We start from the raw sequence: 19,273 nt of genomic DNA on the forward strand, positions 1-19,273 counted from the left end.
AAGTGATTCATCTTTCTGATATTAATTCCAGAATGTTTTGTAGGTACTTGTGTAGACATCTATATTTGGTTATGTACTTCTTGAGGGCAGAAAAGTTGTTTTGTATGGTTTTGTATTTCAGGAAGAACCTAGTAGAAGGTAGACCCTATACATTTAATTAAATTAATGAAAGAATAGCCAAACAGGCCACTGTATAACTATTATTGTACATTAATAACTTTGACAGCAGAATTTTTTAGCCTGATTCTGTCACTTTCTTACTGTTGACTTTGGTTGAAATGCTTTACCATACTTCCTTAATTCAAAGTATACCCATAGTTATAAAATACACTTAATGTGGCCCTCCCCACAGAAGATGATATTAAATTAGTAGTGTGAGACCCATCTTGATTTTTTTTTTTAAAGTCATAGTGTGAAAAATATACATCTTAGAATGAAGGAAATCACTACTTTTCCTGTTTCACTTTCTCTAGCCTATAAAATAGTCATTAGCCTTCCCTCCTCTCAGTAGTGAGATAAAATGTGGACAAATGTGAAAGTAACAGGCTCATTTTCCTTTTCAGAACCCCCTTTCATAGAAGAAGTGTGTGTGGCTTGTCTTTTGTTTTTAATCTAGAGAGTATGTTATTAAAGTTGGGGCAGTGGAAACAGGAAGGGCCTAGGATAGAAACAACAGGGGAGAGACTAGGTGGGGCTGCTTTGGCTCCCTAGAAACGCTATTGGAAAGAAGTGAGCCAAGGTGGGGCTGCTGTCAGCTCACTGGAGAGTCATTGAAAAAGGGGGCCTCGGGAACGGGTTCAGGGGTTTATCCCAGGACTAGCTGCCACTGCCCATTGCTCCCCTGGTTACAAGTTTTGTGGGTTCTTTTAGAGTTTAAGAGATGAATGCGTGGGTGGGGAGTAGGGGGTGGGGGAGCATAAAGGGGAAAGGAAAGGTCAGGTCAGAACTTTTTACCTGACCAACTCCTATTCATCCATTTTTTTTTATATATATATTTTATTGATTTTTTACAGAGAGGAAGGGAGAGAGATAGAGAGTTTGAAACATCGATGAGAGAGAAACATCGATCAGCTGCCTCCTGCACATCCCCCAATGGGGATATGCCCGCAACCCAGGTACATGCCCCCGACCGGAATCGAACCCGGGACCCTTCAGTCCGCAGGCCGACGCTCTATCCACTGAGCCAAACCGGTTTCGGCTTCATCCATTCTTTTAAGATAATAACAAACCCACTACTCCTTATTGCATTTTATTGGTCTGCTTCACTCTTCATTCTTTTGAGGATAATGCTATATAAGAAAATAAACAAGACCAGCCTGGTTATACATTATTACATCATCTGAATATATTTTTTAAATTGAGATATAATTGGCATATAACATTGTATTAGTTTCAGGTGTACAACATAATGATTTGATATATGTATATATTGCAAAATGATTACCACAGTAAGTTTAGTTAACATTTATTGCCACAAAATACAAAATTTTTTTCTTGCCATGAGAAATTCTATTTTAATGATTTTAGAGACAGAAAGTTAGAGAGAGAGAGAGAGAGAGAGATCAATCTGTTGCCTCCTCCACGCACCCCAACCTGGGATTGAACCCACAACCTGGATATGTGTGTCCCCTCACCAGGATTCAAATCTGCCACCTTTTGGTGTACAGGATGATGCTCCAACCAGCTGAGCCATACCATCATGGGTGCTATGAGAACTTTTAAAAATTTATTCTTGCCCTAGCTGGTTTTGCTCAGTGGATAGAGTGTCGCCCTGTGGACTGAAGGGTCCCAGGTTCAATCCCATTCAAGGGCAAATGGCCCGGATTGTGGGTTCAATCTTCAGTGAGGGGCATGCAGGAGGCAGCTGATCAATGATTCTCTCTCATCATTGATGTTTCTATCTCCCTCTCCCTTCCTCTCTGAAATCAATAAAAATATATTTTTAAAAAATTTATTCTTATCAACTTCCTGCTATACAGTATAGTATTGTTAACTATATTCTTCATGTTGTTCTTTACATTCCCAAGATTTACTTTTCTTATAACTGAAAGTTTGTACTTTTGACTACCTTCTCCACAGACATTCTAAATAATCTTATTTTTTGTTGCTTGTCTGGAAAGCTTTTGACTTTGTCTTAAATGTAAAGGTAGGCCTTTCAATGTCAGAAATTTTTAATAGATAAGTGATGAGCCCTTGGGGGGAGATGTAGCAAGGCTTTACCTGGAAGGTGATATTTAAACTGAAATTGGAATGGTGAGTAGGGATTTGTCAGTGGAAATGAATGGTAGATAGTTGGAAGTTCATACCTGTTTACGGCTCAGTGGATCAATCTCACCATCTGTGGTTTTAAAACAAGAGATACTGGGAAGTTAAAAGTAGAGCCATTTTATTGAAACCTTTGAGTGTGAAAGAGAAGGAAACAGTGAGAGTTGGTTGTAAGATCAGGTTGACTAGGGTGTGTGTGTTAAGTTAGGGCACACTTGAAGTTGAAAGCTTGAAAATACAAGAGAGAGAGCAGGAGCAAAATCCTAGAGGATTCTCTAGTGCTTTAGAGGGGTGGGGAACCTTTTTACTGCGAAAGGTCATTTGGATATTTATAAGATCACTTGCTGGCCATACAAAATTATCAACTTAAAAATTAACTTCCTATGTTTGGTCACATTTATTTAACTCACCCCTGATGCCTTGGCAGGGCCAGACCAAATGACTTCTCAGACCTTCTCAGGCTGGATGTTCCCCACCCCTACTTTAAAGCTATAATAGCCCTGACCGGTTTGGCTCAGTGGATTGAGCATTGGCCTGTGGACTCAGGGGTCCCAGGTTTGATTCCAGTCAAGGGCATGTACCTTGGTTGCGGGCATATACCCAGTGGGGAGTGTGCAGGAGGCAGCTGATCGATGTTTCTCTCTCATCGATGTTTCTAACTCTCTATCCCTCTCTTCCTCTCTGTAAAGAATTAATAAAATATATTTTTTTAAAAAAATAAAGCTATGCTGCTGGGGTCCAACCCCAGCAGGTCCAGGGGTCCCCAAAGGTGTGGACGGAGTCGGCGAAGAAGGAACGACACGGAGGCAGCGTTCAGTTGATCAGCAGCCTAGCCAGGATCTCTAGCCAAGTTCTGTTCAGGATCTCCAGAGAGGTTCTGCTTAGGATCTCCAGCCAGGTTCTGTGTCCATGTTCTCTTTCTAGGTTCGCCAGGTTCTGTAGCCATGTTCCCTCGCTAGGTTCTCCAGCCAGGTTCAGTCACCAGGTTCTAGTCAGGTTCTCTTGCCAATTTCTGTAGTCAGGTTCAGTCCAGGATCTTTTGCCATGTTCTCTCCAGCGAAGTTCTTCTGTCTCTAGGTTCTGTGTAGGTTCTGTCTTCTAAGTTCTGTCTTCTAAGTTCTGTGTCTTGTTGTCTTGTTACATCTGTATTTATACTAGTTGATTCAATCCTATCAATCTCTATTACAAAGGTTAGGGCGTTTCTTATCTCCATTCCAGGGAGTAAAGATTATGTAGCTTAAGCATGATTGTTCATAGTTAAAGTGATTAATTACCCTCCTGGCACTTAGTTGAGGGGTTTTATTCCCTCCCTAACTTCAGGGGAAAATCCCTACCTGGGGAAACAACCTTTCTCAGAGACCTTGGTTAAAACACATAGTGCCAAGAAGGTGAGCAAACATATTAAGAACAGTATGCCATATATGCCAGGTCCCTTGAAACAGCAAGGATGGACTGGCTCCCGGCAATATGCTGAAACCGGTTTGGCTCAGTGGATAGAGCGTCGGCCTGCGGACTGTAAGGTCCCAGGTTCGATTCCGGTCAAGGGCATGTACCTGGGTTGCGGGCATATCCCCAGTAGGAGATGTGCAGGAGGCAGCTGATCGATGTTTCTCTCTCATCGATGTTTCTAACTCTCTATCTCTCTCCCTTCCTCTCTGTAAAAAATCAATAAAATATATTTTAAAAAAATAATAATAAATAAAGCTATAATAAAAGGAAGCCCTCTTCCTGTGAGAGACTCAAATTTGAGTTACTTTAAATTCTTGTGAATCACCTAGAGTGTTTTGTGTGTTTTTTGTTTTTGTTTTTAAGGATTCAGAGATTTTGAAAAGTTCGTTAGATTATTTTTAGAAAATAAGCAGTGGGAAAAACAAACTGGCAACTACCTGAATAGACCTAGAGAGTATTATGCTGAGTGAAATAATTCAGACAGAGAAAGACAGATACCATATGATTTCACTTAAACGTGAAGAAACAAACAAACTCATAGATACAGAGAACATATTGATGGTTACCAGGTGTGAGGAGGGGTTGGTGGAATGGATGAAAAAGGAAGAAATTAAGATGTATACATTGTCTTGTATAAAAACAGCCATGGGGATGTAAAGTACAGTATAGGAAATATAGTCAGTAGTCTATATGCTAGTATATAAAAGCCTAAGTGACCGAACGACTGGTCGACCAGCAGCTATGACACACACTGGCCACCAGGGGGCAGATGCTCAATGCAGGAGCTGCCCCTGGTGGTCAGTGTGCTCCCACAGCGGGAGCGCCGCTCAGCCAGAAGCCGGGCTCACAGCTGGCTAGCGCAGCTGCAGCAGAGCAAGCTTCTCCCGCCTCTGCAGCAGGGCTACCGAAGGCTGCTTGCGGCAGGTGCCGTGGGGTCGGGATAAGCGGGAGCGGCACAGGGTCCCAACTCGAGCTCCTCCCCAGCCGCCTGCCACTTCACACACTGCTACATCCCTGTGGGGATCAGGCCTAAACTGGCAGTCTGACATCCCCTGAAAGATCCTGGGTTGCAAGAGGACACAGGCCAGGCTGAGGGACCCCACCAGTACATGAATCCGTGCACCGGGCCTCTAGTATTGTAATAAGTACATTGGTGTCATGGATACTAGACTTACTTGTTACTAGATTTATTGGGGTGATCACTTCATAAGTTATATAAATGTCTAATCACTATGTTGCACACCTGAAACTAATATAATAGTGTATGTCAACTGTAAATGAAAAATTAAAAAAATCTTAATAAACATTTTTAAGCCCTGGCCAGGTAGCTTAGTTGGTCAGAGCATCATCCTGACATGCTAAGATTGCCGGTTTGATCTTCCATCAGGGTACATATAAGAATCAACAAATGAATGCATAAATAAGTACAATAGGTCCATGTTTCTCTCTCTCTCTCTCTCTCTCTCTCTCTCTCTCTCTCTCTCATCCTCCCTCTTCCTCTCCCCTTCCTTCCTATTTCTCTAAAAACCAACAAATAAAATTTACAAAATAAATTTTTTTTTAAAAGAAAAGCCAGAATTCAGAGGTAGAAAAATTCCATTGAAGTTTTTAGCTATGAAATATGAATATTTTAGTTATATAAGTATTCATAATTTAATAGTTTTGAAGAATAGCACTAACTCAAGCACCCATGCTAAAGAAATACAGATCCTCATCACAAACCTCTCTCTCTCCCAGGCTTCCACTAGCCTGAAGTCTGTAATAACCTTCCCTTCATTGTGTCACTTATGCACCTCTGAACTATATTATTTAGTTTGTCTGTTTTAAAATTTTTTTAGTAATTTTATTAAAGGAGAGAGCTAAAACATGTCTGAAACATACCTTTTAACATCATCTAAAATTTAGACAATACACTTTTTTTGTTTTGTTAATCCTCACTCGATATTTTCCCATTGATTTGTAGAGAGAGTGGAAGGAAGGGGGAGAGACAGAGAGAGAAACATTGATGTGAGAGAGAGACATCAATTGGTTGCCTTCCACACACGCCCCGACCAGGTCCAGGATGGAACCTGCAGCCAAGGTAGGGATGTGTCCTTGACTAGAATTGAATCTGGGACCCTCAAACCGGTTAGGGCAACAATATACTTTTGTTATACTTAAAATTTGCTTTATGCATGTTACATGTAGTCTTTCAAGATTTTTGACCAGCCTTTTCCTTTTCTTTTCTCCTAACCAGTTTATTTGCTACTTGCTTCCCCTAATATTTATATTGCTCCTAAGACTTTATATTGAACCATAGTGACCTTGACCCTGTGTTTTCATTCTTTTTTTCTTTCTTCCCTTTCCTAGTGAACTTACCTACTCATCTCAAATAATACCCCTCTCTGCTTTCTCAGTGTTTTTGTCCTTTTTATCCCCACTCCATTCCTGCTCCTGCTCCGGGCTTCTTTATCGTCCCCACTGCTCCCCCACCAGTTTATCTTGCTAGCTCTCCTCTTGCTGTCACCAGTAATTTTGCTGTTTTATTTGAGCCGATCCTAATTTTGCCAGCTCAGCTGTTTTCCCCTCTCACTCTGGCCCAGCTGTGCTTGCTCCATTTTGTTTTGCTCATCCTTGGGTCTGTGAGGCTGTGTCCTTTGCTACAATAGATGCAGCCACATCTGACCTCCTTGCCCCCCTTTCTAGCTTTTCACTTTTTACATGAAACTTTCCCTTTTGATTCCATCAACCTCAGTTATTTGCAAGATTTTAAACACTACATTCAACTTGTAAATGAAGGACGCCTGGCAAGAAGATGCTAGCTTCCTTCTGCTATCATAGATGCATAGTCACCCCTCCCCTTTAATTCCTGCAGTGTTTGTTAACTCAAATGACTTGGGTCTCATCCTTGGAGGTGCTGTTTTAGTAGAGCTGAAGTGAGTCCTGGACATCTTTTTCTTTTTTAAAGCATTGTTTGTACTATGACATTCCCCTCTACTGGTCATTCTTGGGCCTTTCTTGCTTGCCTAATTTTCTAAAATTGATTTTTTCTTTTCATTGCCAGATTTTCTGCTTTCTGGGATTTTATGGATATGCCTAAGACATATTCAGGCTGAATTTATATAGAATTCTGTATCACATTAGCTTTTGGCACTATGTGTATGTAGTAGATTCTTACGAGGAATTCTCTACATTTTTTGTAGTTCATACACAATATCAAAAGCTGTTTGTTTGTTTTTTAATCCTTCAACAGATATATGAAGTTACCATTTTATAGATAAAGAAATTGAGCTATGTCATTTGGGACAAATTATTTATTTCTTCCCTCTTCTTACCCCCACCTATCTTAAGTTTTCAGTTTTCATAGCTATGATGTGATGTAGCTCTTTAAGTTTCTCCCAGTTTTCTCTTCAAAATCTTCCTGTTTTCAGGTGTAGCTGACAATTAACTGTGTTTCTGGTCAAATCTGAGGGAGAAAGGAAGAAAATTCATTGCATATGCTGCAGCAAAATTCTTGAAAACAAGACCATGCCTGGCACAGAGTTAGTACATCAGAGAGCCATGGATGTGTGCTAGGTACCCTCTGCTGGGTAGGCTAAATGCACAAACCAATTTATTTTCCCTGCTCAAGAAGAATTAAGGACACATACGTATTTTTTAAAAGTACAGTTTTTTTTAATGCAAATGAGAGAAAAGGTGTATTCATTTTGTGTTGCTACCATAAACTACCACACCCTTAGCAGCTCAAACAACACAACTTTATCTTACAGTTCTGAAGTTCTACATAAGTTCATGTACATATCAAAAGTATGACATGTGTCTCACCAGGCTAATGTCAAGGTTTTAGCAGGGCTGGGTTCCCTTGTGGAGGGTCCTTGCTCATTCATGATATTGGTAGAATATTGGTTCCTTGCAGCTGTAGTGCCGGGAGCCCATCCATCCTTGCTGTTTCAAGGGACCTGGCATATATGGCATACTGTTCTTAATATGTTTGCTCACCTTCTTGGCACTATGTGTTTTAACCAAGGTCACCTCTCCAAGAAAGGTTGTTTCCCCAGGTAGGGATTTTCCCCTGAAGTTAGGGAGGGAATAAAACCCCTCAACTAAGTGCCAGGAGGGTAATTAATCACTTTAACTATGAACAATCATGCTTAAGCTACATAATCTTTACTCCCTGGAATGGAGATAAGAAACGCCCTAACCTTTGTAATAGAGATTGATAGGATTGAATCAACTAGTATAAATACAGATGTAACAAGACAGCAAGACACAGAACTTAGAACACAGAACTTAGAACACAGAACTTAGAAGACAGAACCAAGAGAGACAGAACCTAGGCACAGAACCTACACAGAACGTTCTCTAGAGACAGAAGAACTTCGCTGGAGAGAACATGGCAAAAGATCCTGGACAGAAACTGGCCTCAGAACCTAGAGACAGAACCTGGCTACAGAACCTGGATAGAACATGGCAAGAGAACCTGACTAGAACCTGGTGACTGAACCTGGCTGGAGAACCTGGACAGAACCTGACTGGAAAACCTAGCGAGGAAACATGGCGACAGAACCTGGCTGGAGAACCTAGCGAGGGAACATGGCTACAGAACCTGGCTGGAGAACCTGGAGAACATGGACACAGAACCTGGCTGGAGATCCTAACCAGAACTTCGCTGGAGATCCCTGACCAGAACTTGGCTAGAGATCCTGGCTAGGCTGCTGATCAACTGAACACTGTCTCCATGTCATTCCTTCTTCGCCAACTCCGTCCACACCGTTGGGGACCCCTGGACCCGCTGGGGTTGGACCCCGGCACTGTAGGGCTGATGATTCCATTTTTTTTGCTGTCATCTGATGGCTGTTCCCCGCTTTCTAGAGTCCACCCATATACCCACATTCCTTGGCATGTGACTCCCTTTCTCCATCTTCAAAGCTAACAACAAGGACTCAAGTCCTTCTAGTGTCAAATCTGTCTGACTCATCGCATCTCTCTTACTGAAGCTGGAAAAGGTTTTCTGCTTTTAAAGACTCGATTAAATTGGGTTTGTCTGGATAATCCAGGATAATATCATCTCAAAGTCTGTAATCTTAATCACATCTGCAAAGTCCCTTTGCCTCCTAGGGCAACGTAGTCACAGGTTCTGGGGATTAGGCATGTATATCTTTGTGTGGTGATGGTAGGGGCTGGGGAGGACAACATTATTTTGCCTACTACAGAGGGCGAGGGAGAAACACAAGATACAGTAAGTTGAAGTCAGAAGCAGCATTAATACTTGACAGTGACTGTTGTGTACACCTTTTAGGTTGCGTATTTTTTGTGTTAACTTTTATTGATTGAGAAAGAGTAAGAGAGAAAGAAACATCGATTTGTTGTTCCACTTATTTGCATTCATTGGCTGATGCTTGTATGTGCCCTGACTGGGGATCGAACCCGCAACCTTGGTGTATCAGGACAACGCTTAGTGTAACTGAGCTACCTGGCCAGCGCCATGTGTACACCTTTTAGAAGTGGCCACTGTATTTAGCACTAAGCAGTGTAAACAGAAAACCCTGCTCATTTTCCCTAATTATATTATCTGTTGCTTTTTTAAGTATGTGCATTCATGTACTTAATTATAACTGATAATGAGTCTTAACATAGTGTAATGTAGTGAAGAATGTAAATAGACAACTGGTATATTTTATACTACAAATAATGGCCTTTTCTAATAGTCCAACTCATTGAATCTTAACAGTAATATCCACAGGAAGGCTATGTGTTATGAATGAGGGAAGGGAGACTAATCACATCACACAGCTAGTAGCTGACCAAGCTGGAATTTGAGACTAGGTCTTTCTGACTCCAAAGTCCATCTCTCTCTTCCATATCATACATATCTCTTGATTCCCTCAAATTCCATATCAGACCTCGTCTATTGGCTTACTGCTGCTTTGTCAGTTCCCTTTACTAAAACAGATAACCACCTCCACTCAAGGAAAATAGGGTTAAAGTCCTATAACACAGAATAAAGTCCTTTCTCTGCTCCTTAGTAGCTGTGTGAGCTTGAGCAACCTCTTGAATCTCCCTGAGTCTCAGTGTCCTCATCTGTAAACATGGAATGAATGCATGAGATAATGTATAACACTTGTCATGAATAAGAAATGGTTAATATTTCATCTTTACTTTTTGTCCTGCTTCTTTTAAAAAATATACTTTTTATTGATTTCAGAGAAAAAGTGTGAGAGAGAGCAAATCGATGATGAGAATCATTGATCGACTGCCTCCTGCACTCCCCCTACTGGGGATCGAGCCCAAAACACGGGACTGCTCAAGCTCTGACTGGGAATCGAACTGTGACCTCTTGGTTCATAGGCTGATGCTCAACCAGCTCAACCACTGAGAAAAACCAGTAGGGCCATCCTGCTTCTTTGAATGTTTCTATACTTTCTCCATATGCATTTAAAAAACTAACCCATACTTGATCAGTATTGTATAGTAATGCTGTTCGTAGCAAAAATTATTTCTTTTGCCCTCCATGTGTCCTACTAATGTTGATTTCCACTCTCCCTCTGCCTCCCATCCCTGCTTACCTTGCTTACTTGAAGCCAGCTGCTACTTTGAGGAATCTGCTATACTTGACTCTAATTGTTTCCTAGCTTATGTTGGTGTTTTCTTGTCTTAGCATGTTTGTTTGCATCTAGATGTTTTATGGGAAGTTCTGTAGTTTATCAGCATTTTTTAACAAGAATCAAAATTGTTTATCAAGATTTCTTTTATTCTAGGTATACATATGCAGCATTGCTTTGTTTAGTCTAAATGACTATCCATCTACACTAAGGAGTTAGAAAGACTGTAGGATAAAAAAAAAAAACATTAGCCCAGCCGACATGGCTCAGTGGTTGTGTTGACTTATGTATGAATCAGGAGGTCATGGTTTGATTCCTGGTCAGAGTACATGCCCGGTTTTCGGGCTCCATCCCCAGTGGGGGGCATGCAGGAGGCAGCCGATCAATGATTCTCTCTCATCATTGATGTTTCTATCCCCGTCTCCCTCTCCCTTCCTCTCTGAAATCAATTAAAAATATTAAAAAATATAAATATATATTTTTTAAAAATTAAAAATGCAAAGCTTCTAGGGATTTATCTAGGAAGGACCTGTTTTATTATAAGGAACAGAAACCTATTCCAACTAGCTCACAAAAAGAGTTTTTTTGTGTGGGTTTTTTATTTGTTTTTAAGTGAAAGAGCGTTTATTAGTGAAAGTGAGACTGAGAGAGTGGCTCCTTCACAGGCATAGCAGCCATGAAAAGAGGTTTTGATAATAATTTAAAGAGTGTTCAAAGGAACCCCGGGGGGGGGGGGGGGAACACCTGTAAACAAGTCTTGGGGAACCGGCCACTCTGAAATCTTTGTTATCTTCTCAGAGCTTCTCTTTCAACCCTAAAGGTAATTAGGACTGTGTGTTTTGGGTTTTAAGCATTTTTTTTTGTGGGTTTGTTTTTTTGTGTGTCTATTTTTATTGATTTCAGAGAGAAAAGGCGAGGGAGAGAGAGATAGAATCAGTGATGAGAGAGAATCATCGATCGGCTTCCTCCTGCATGCCCCCCACTGGGGATTGAGCCGCAACCCGGGCATGTGCCCTTGAACAGAATCGAACCTGGGACCCTTCAGTGCAGTCCGCAGGCTGACGTTCTATCCACTGAGCCAAACTAGCTAGGGCTCTTTTCTTTTTTATTTTTTTTTTTTTTAGACAATCTTTTTATTAATGATTTCTGATTTTATGTCATTTAGGTATGAGAATATAGACTATGTGTATTGATTCTTCAGTATTTGAGACTAATTTTGTAGCCAAGTACTTGGTGATCGTTTATACATATTCCATGTATGCTTGAAAAGTGTTTTGTGTACATGCAGGGTTCCATACATGTCCATTAGATTAGACTTGCTATTTGTGTGTCATGTCTTCTGTATTAATAGTCTTGAGTTTGGGGGTTAGATATTGACATCTATTATGATAATGGATTTTTTTTTTTGGTTAGTTTTGTCATATTGAAAACCCCCACCCCCACCCCCCCAGTAAATTTGAGTGCTCATTTGTAAGGTGTAAATGGACTCAGGTCTTTACATCTTGCTGAAGAGTTATTCATTTGTTACTGAGTTACCTTGCACGTTTTATATATTTGGTAGTGTAGTTTCTGGTATTCCGGTGTTAATATTACTTTTTGAATATTAACTTTTGGTGCATATTTGCCTAATAGTATGTACTTTTTTCTTTTAATCCTCACCCAAGGATATGTTTTTAATGATTTTAGAGAGAGAGGAAGGGAGAGGAAGAGAGAGAAACATCGATTGCCTCCCATATACATTATGACTGGGGATTGAACCCGAGACCTTTCAGTGTACTCTCCAACTGAGACAAGTCGGCCAGGGTGCCTAGCATGTACGTTTTCATCCTCTCCTTTTTTCTTAGAATCAGGTGTGGGGGTTTTTTTGTTTTTTTTATTTTGTTTTGTTTTGTTTTGTTTTGTTTTAGGAAACAAAAATTACAGATACATTTGAAGCCCCTTATATACTCTTTTACCTTTCACCTCTTCATCCCTGGAGGTATCCCTCTCCTGAATTTGGTATTTATTATTCCTATGAAAGTTTCCAAATGATTACTACATATGCATGTATTTGTAAACAATGTACAGTATTTTATGTAATTTATTTCAACTTTATGTTAATGGAATTGTGCTTGCTCTGAAACTTTTTTGTTCAACATTATTTTCAGGGATTTATCTGTGTTAATATGTTTTGCTCAGTTTTGTTGATATTAGTTGTTGGATTGGTTTAATTTTAATTATGCTCTATTTTCTGGCTGTACTATAATGTTCCCATTCTTTTTACTTAAGGAAATTTTAGGGTGGGTTGTTTGTTGTATTGTAAAAGACGGTATCGCAGGGATTATTCATGTGCCTGCCTACTTGAACACATATGCTAGAGTTCTGGAGGTATATCTTGAAGTGGAATTGTGGGTGGAAAGTATACACATCTTCAGTGTTACCAGCTAATCTGAATCATTTTCTAGAGTAATTATCAGTTAACTTTCATTCTTGTTCTTTTTAAAAAAATATATTTTATTGATTTTTTACAGAGAGGAAGGGAGAGGGATAGAGAGTGAAAAACATCGATGAGAGAGAAACATCGATCACCTGCCTCCTGCACACCCCCCACCGGGGATGGGTCCACAACCAAGGTACATGCCCTTGACCGGAATCCAACCTGGGGCCCTTGAGTCGCAGGCTGACGCTCTATCCACTGAGCCAAACCGGGTAGGGCCATTCTTGTTCTTTCAGCCCCTATATCTCCCCCCCTTTTTTAAGGCTTGTACTTTTTATATAGCCCATTACTGTATTTTTAAAAAATTCAATATAACAGGCTGTCTTTTTTTTTTTTTTTAATATATTTTATTGATTTTTTACAGAGAGGAAGGGAGAGAGATAGAGAGTTAGAAACATCGATGAGAGAGAAACATCGATCAGCTGCCCCCTGCACATCTCCCACTGGGGATATGCCCGCAACCCAGGTACATGCCCTTGACCGGAATCGAACCTGGGACCCCTCAGTCCGCAGGCCGACGCTCTATCCACCGAGCCAAACCGGTTTCGGCAACAGGCTGTCTTTTACCAGGGGAATTTAATTATAGATAAATTTGAATTTATTTCTGTCAGGTATCACCTTGGTTCAATCACATGGGGAGGGATCAATGCATGGATTACAGGTATGTCCATTTGCCATGGCTTTTGGGTAAGGCAGGCACACAGCAATATAGTGGTCATGTTTCCCAAATATATATAATGTCACCTGTTCTATGTAGGACAATGTAGAAAGACTAATGGAAAAAAGATATCTTCTCCTAACTCTTGTTTTTTTGCAAATTATCAATTAATTTAAATCCCTAAGTTTTCTATTTATAAAATGTGTATTGTACTAGTATAGTGCTCCCTATAGGGTTGTTCATCAGTTGGGTTCTTTCTGGTTATTGCAGCTTAGCACACTTGAAAATTTTCCAACAGCCTGCTATTTGTAATTAGAGTATCTTGATTAGTGTGGTGGCTGCTCTGCTTACTTGTTACTTTGGTAAAGTTCAAATCACTTCACCTTCCATTTTCTCATCTAGAAAAAAAGCAGTAGAAATGCGTGGCTTATCTTAACTCAGGATTTTTGTGAGTTTGAAGTAAGCAATGTATGCAGGTGCCTTCTTAGTTGCAAAGGATATGCTTATTGATTTTAGGGAGAGGGCAAGGGAGAGACAGACAGGCCGACACATTTATGTGAGAGAGAACATCAGTTGGTTGCCTTTTGTATGTGCCCCAACGGGGAATCAAACCCACAACCTTTAGGTATATGGGACAGTGCTCCAGCCAACCGAGCTCTATATTTACTTTTAAAAACAACCGTACAAATACAAGATAGAGGTCAGCTGATTAAATAGCAGCACATTTTCTAAAAACTTAGTTTGACATGACATGGTTCAGTTTGAGTCAGATGAGTGATAAAGCTAACAAAGGAATAATTGTGCTACTGGGTTGTTAAAAGTAAAACATACAGACAAGGCAGGTAATAGTTCTATTCTTGTCAGGACTCAACTATAAGTCAGTTATGGAAACACTTCAAAAAATTTTTTTGATACGTTTTCATTTATTTTTCAGAGAGGGAGAGAAGATAGAAATAGGAACATTGCCCTGGCCAGTTTGGCTCAGTGGATAGAGCAGCCGTGGGCAAACTATGGCCCGCGGGCCGGATCCAGCCCATTTGAAATGAATCAAACTAAAAAAAAAAAGACCGTACCCTTTTATGTAATGATGTTTACTTTGAATTTATATTAGTTCACACAAACACTCCATCCATGCTTTTGTTCCGGCCCTCCGGTCCAGTTTAAGAACCCATTGTGGCCCTCGAGTCAAAAAGTTTGTCCACCCCTGGGATAGAGCGTTGGTCTGCGGACTGAAGGGTCCCGGGTTCGATTCTGGTCAAGGCCACATGCCCAGGTTGCGTACTTGATCCCCAGTGGGGGCGTGCAGGAGTCAGCTGATCAATGATTCTCACTCATTGATGTTTCTATCTCTCCCTCTCCCTTCCTCTCTGAAATCAATAAAAATATATTAAAAAAAAAAAAAAGAAATAGAACATTGATCAGCTGCTTCCTGCATGCCCCCTACTGGGTTTAGATGCCACAACCAGGGCATATGCCCAGGACAAGGCTCGATCCACTGAGCCATGCCAGCCAAGCAGTTATGGAAACTCTTGTTACACATTGGAGTCTATGCTCAGGAGACTGGTCAGGGTGGTATATGAAAGCTCTATCAACCATGACATTTTAGTAACAATTGAAATAATGGAAACATTTTAACCTAAAGAAGACTTAAAGAATATAATAATTAATAATGACTTATAAATACTTAGGTGATATAAAAGAGTGCTTAAACAGCCTTTTGTGGCTTTTCACTGACAGAACTAGGACCATGAGTAGAAAAAAGATAGATTTGGACCCTCTATGAAATGGAAAGAGCTTATTAAGTGGTGAGTTGGTTTGTTACTGGAGCTGTTCTAGCAGGGGTTTGATTGATTTTTGTTGGGGCTTGGGTGATGGAATGTTTGCAAAGAGTAGATGATTGGATTGAGTTTATATTGATTTTTGTTTGTTTGTTTTTTTGAGAGAGAGAGAGAGAGGAAGTGGGGAGGGTAGAGATCAATGTGAGAAACATCAATTGGTTGGCCTCCTGTATGCACCTGGACTGGGAATCGACTGGGGATGGAACCCAAAACCTGGGTATGTGCCCTGACTGGAGATCAAACCCAAGACTCTTCAGTGCTTGGACAACACTCCAACCAATTGAACCATACCGGCCAAGGCAGATTTTTTTTTTTTTTTTTTTTAAGTTTAAGGTGCCCTGACTGGTTTGGCTCAGTGGATAGAGCGACGGCCTGCAGACTGAAAGGTCCCTAGTTCGATTCCGGCCAAGGGCACGTACCTTGGTTGCGGGCACATCCCCAGTGTGGGGGGGGGGGGGTGTGCAAGAGGCAGCTGATCAATGTTTCTCTCCCATCATTGTTTCTAACTCTCCCTCTCCCTTCCTCTCTGTAAAAAATCAGTAAAATATATTTTTTTTAAAAAGAAGTTTAAGATACTGTTTGGGCAGTCCCTGTGGTGGAGTTAGAAAAATGAATAAGACTTTTTTACCTAAAGGGAAGGCCAGTTTGCTGCAGTAATTACAAGGTAATGTAACAGAGATATGTACAAGTAGTAAGGAAGCCTGGAAAGGATTAATTGTAACTGGAGTGAATGGCTCAGAACAGATTCATATTTTTGGTAAGCATTTATTGAGCACCTACTGTATGCTGAGTGCTGTGCTCTGACTTTCATATGTGTTCTTAAAGAGAATTATGTGGCATAGAGAATCCCATTTTTACGCTCTGGATAACTTCAAAGAAATAGCCTTATTTCCCATCTCTAAACAGGATAATTTTCTACCCTTAACTCATTTTTCTGACATTAATTAATGAGCCCCTTCCACTATTTAACCCTTCTTTCTTGACCTCCCGGCCACCCCAATCCTTTCTGGCTTAACATTTACCTTCTTGGAGAATTGACCCGAGAAATAGAAAAATGATGGATTTGAGTGTGAATATGTGAATTTTCAGCCTTAGTCATGAGTAAGTCTTGTTAAAAAGTTCTACTGATCCTTTAGTGGTTTTTAGGGTTTTAAAAAGGAAACCAAAGCCTTTTATTTCACAACTCATTATTTTACTTGCAGGCTTCCTTGTAATTTTCTTATCACACCAACATTTAGTGTAACTATTTTTGGTCACACTGTAAGTTTTGCTAGTTATTTAAATACCACGTACTATGGAGGTTGTTGGATGAGGCCCTAAAAATATTGCTTACATAGTGTTTGACCCTAAAATAGATCATTTTATATATATATATATATATATATATATATATATATATATATATATATAAAATGGTGAAAGTGGTAAGTGCTCATGATAAAAAAATGAAGATTAAATTCTCTACCACTTTACATAAATATGGTAAACAATGGGTTGTGTATCCTTCCAGAAATTTTCTATACATCTGTCTTTGTGCGTGTGTGTTCCAGTCCCACCAGTAGGGATTATACAATTAGTACTGTTTGTCCTATGCATTTGTTTTTTCACTTAAGGATGAATCTTGGATGTATTAAAATATCATCACATATAAAACCTCTCTCATTGTTTTTAAGCACCTGCATAGCTGAACCACAGTTTAATCAGTTCCTGATTCTGTTAGTCTTGGTCTGTGGTTCCAAATAGTAGAAATCTACTATAGCTAAATTAAGCATAAGATTTTATTGGGATGATTAGAAGTCCATAGTATTGATAGGAAGGCAGTATTATCAAGCTTGAAAATGGCAAAACCAAGGAAGGCACAAGGCACAGCCAAATTTCTGCTGTCAGTACAGCCTTCTGAAGAAGATGCTGGGCACATGCCAGTATCTCTCACCTCCACTGTCGCTACCATGGAGTCTCTGATCCTGGAGCACTTCTTCAAGAATCTAGATTATGGACATTAGCATCTGATTGGCTCATCCTATGTCACACATCTATGCCCTAGCTGCCAGGGAGTTCAAAGAAGGGTTCTGTGATGCTAGGTTGCCAAAACCCACAAACGTCCAGGACATTTTTGATAAATATTATACACAGTTCTGTGGTATGCATTCTTGTGCATTTGTGTAACAAATTTGTGGTTCAAATAGGATATACATTTTACATTTTGATAAATACTGCCAAATCACTTTCCATTAAACATAAATATTTAATTTTGAGCTTGCTATATATTTCATGTACTTAAATTCAGCAGGCTACTCTCAACATTGTATTGACTGATGCTTCGTCTACTAGTATGTTTGGGAGTTGAACAGTTTGACTTAGTTACTATTAACATGTACTGGTACTTCTTGGGCTCTTATTAGTTTAATCTGGCAACTGCATAAAATAGTTCTTTTTGCTTACAGCCTTAACTTTGATCCCATTTCTATCATAACATACTACTTAGACATCATGTACAGTAAATTTTTTTCACAATTATTATAATGTACATTCAAGCTCCTTTTTTCCGTAGCATTCTGAAAAAATATCCTCTTCAAGCTACTTCATTCAAATATATTTCTGAGATGTGCACTTCTTAATTGGCATCTTTGCTTTTGAAAAAAACTTGGAAATACTCAGATTAGTGTACATTTAATATACCTGTTATTAACTGGATCATTGTTTGGGATAAAGTCAGTATCAAAGAAATAGTATTCATTTTTTAAAACTTCATTAAATTTCTGCCTTGTTCGGGTCATTTAGCTTCTGAATATTTTCTCCTCCTTCTTAATATTGCTACTAATACCTGGAAAATGTGATAACATTCTTTTTAGTTAAGAGAGCTATTGGGTGCAAATAGTAATATGTATCTAAGAAGAACAAATTCAGGAGATTGGGTGGTGTAATGGAATATATGATTTAGAATCAAAACACCCAATTTTGATTTTCAATTCTGCCTCTTATTTTATTAACTTGAGACATAACACTTGCCTGAGTTCATCTTTAAAATAAGGTTGTTATTCCAACGTTACTGATTTCATTGACTTACTGTTATGGTGAGATAAGATTGTGGTAGAAGAGGGAGCGTATTTTCACCTTCTTATTGTCAAAGGCCATGCAGATATTTTACTAATAAATAACACAAGTACGTTAGTATAAACTTGGTTTATAGGGCTTCATAGATACAATAAAAAGAAATCCACATTGAAGTGGTTCTTTGAATATTTGACAGATAGCATGTAGTCCAGCTATTTTAAACTGGGTAATTGCCAAAGATAGTAAGTCAAAACGAAAATCATGTTTTAAACTTAATCTGTACTATGGTGAAATATATCTCCAGCATTTTCAGTTATTTACCTGTTACACTTAGCATGTAGTAGCTTCAGATTGGTTGTAGTTGGAAAACTAAACTGAAAAGGATTGGACAGTGAAACTACTAGCATTTTACTTATCATTTATTATTATTTTTTTCACTGTGAAGAAACTACTAGCATTTTAGTTGGATGTGTCTAGGGTAGGGGTCCTCAAACTTGACTTGTACATCAGAATCACCTGGAGAGCTTGGTAAACCACAGTTTGTGATTTAGTAAGTCTGGGATGGTGCTAATTGCATTCTAACAAGTTTCCAGATAATGCTGATACTCCTGGGTAGGTGTTTTAGGGACACCATATAATTTATATCTTCCAAGCTGATCCATACTTTATCAGAACAAGAGGAATAACTGAGCCTGCCCCTAGTAAACCAGGATAATATAAGGTCATCCTAATTTTACCTAATGGAAAAATCGTTTTACAAAGAGGATTATGTAATAGAATTGTCACCTGGTGGATGACTCATGTTACCCAAGTTGTATTTATTATGTTAAATTGCCAACAGATGATTCAGTCAGATTTCTCCCTTGATTCCTGTCCTTATAAATGTTAGTTAAAAGATAATAGAAGTATTCTAGATTCTTTAGCTAATTTATTTTGCCATGAATACTAGCAA

The 19,273-nt window shown here is 39.4% G+C and overlaps 1 protein-coding gene across 4 annotated transcripts in view; it reads left to right on the forward strand.

Moving 5' to 3' along the window:
* The window catches only part of RAB2A (RAB2A, member RAS oncogene family), a 142,273-nt gene that overhangs the window by 68,362 nt on the left and 54,638 nt on the right, over positions 1–19,273 (forward strand). Inside the window, exon 1 of one of the 4 annotated variants that reach the window (XM_081111502.1) lies at positions 9,899–10,078. The exons of the other annotated variants lie outside the window; for them this stretch is intronic. The gene's annotated coding sequence lies outside the window, so the exon portion shown is untranslated. Of the gene's footprint in view, positions 1–9,898; positions 10,079–19,273 lie in introns of those variants that run through there. 4 annotated transcript variants of the gene reach the window in all.

The sequence above is a fragment of the Myotis nattereri genome (genome assembly GCF_964212035.1).
Source record: "Myotis nattereri genome assembly, chromosome: 17".
Taxonomy (NCBI): domain Eukaryota; kingdom Metazoa; phylum Chordata; class Mammalia; order Chiroptera; family Vespertilionidae; genus Myotis; species Myotis nattereri.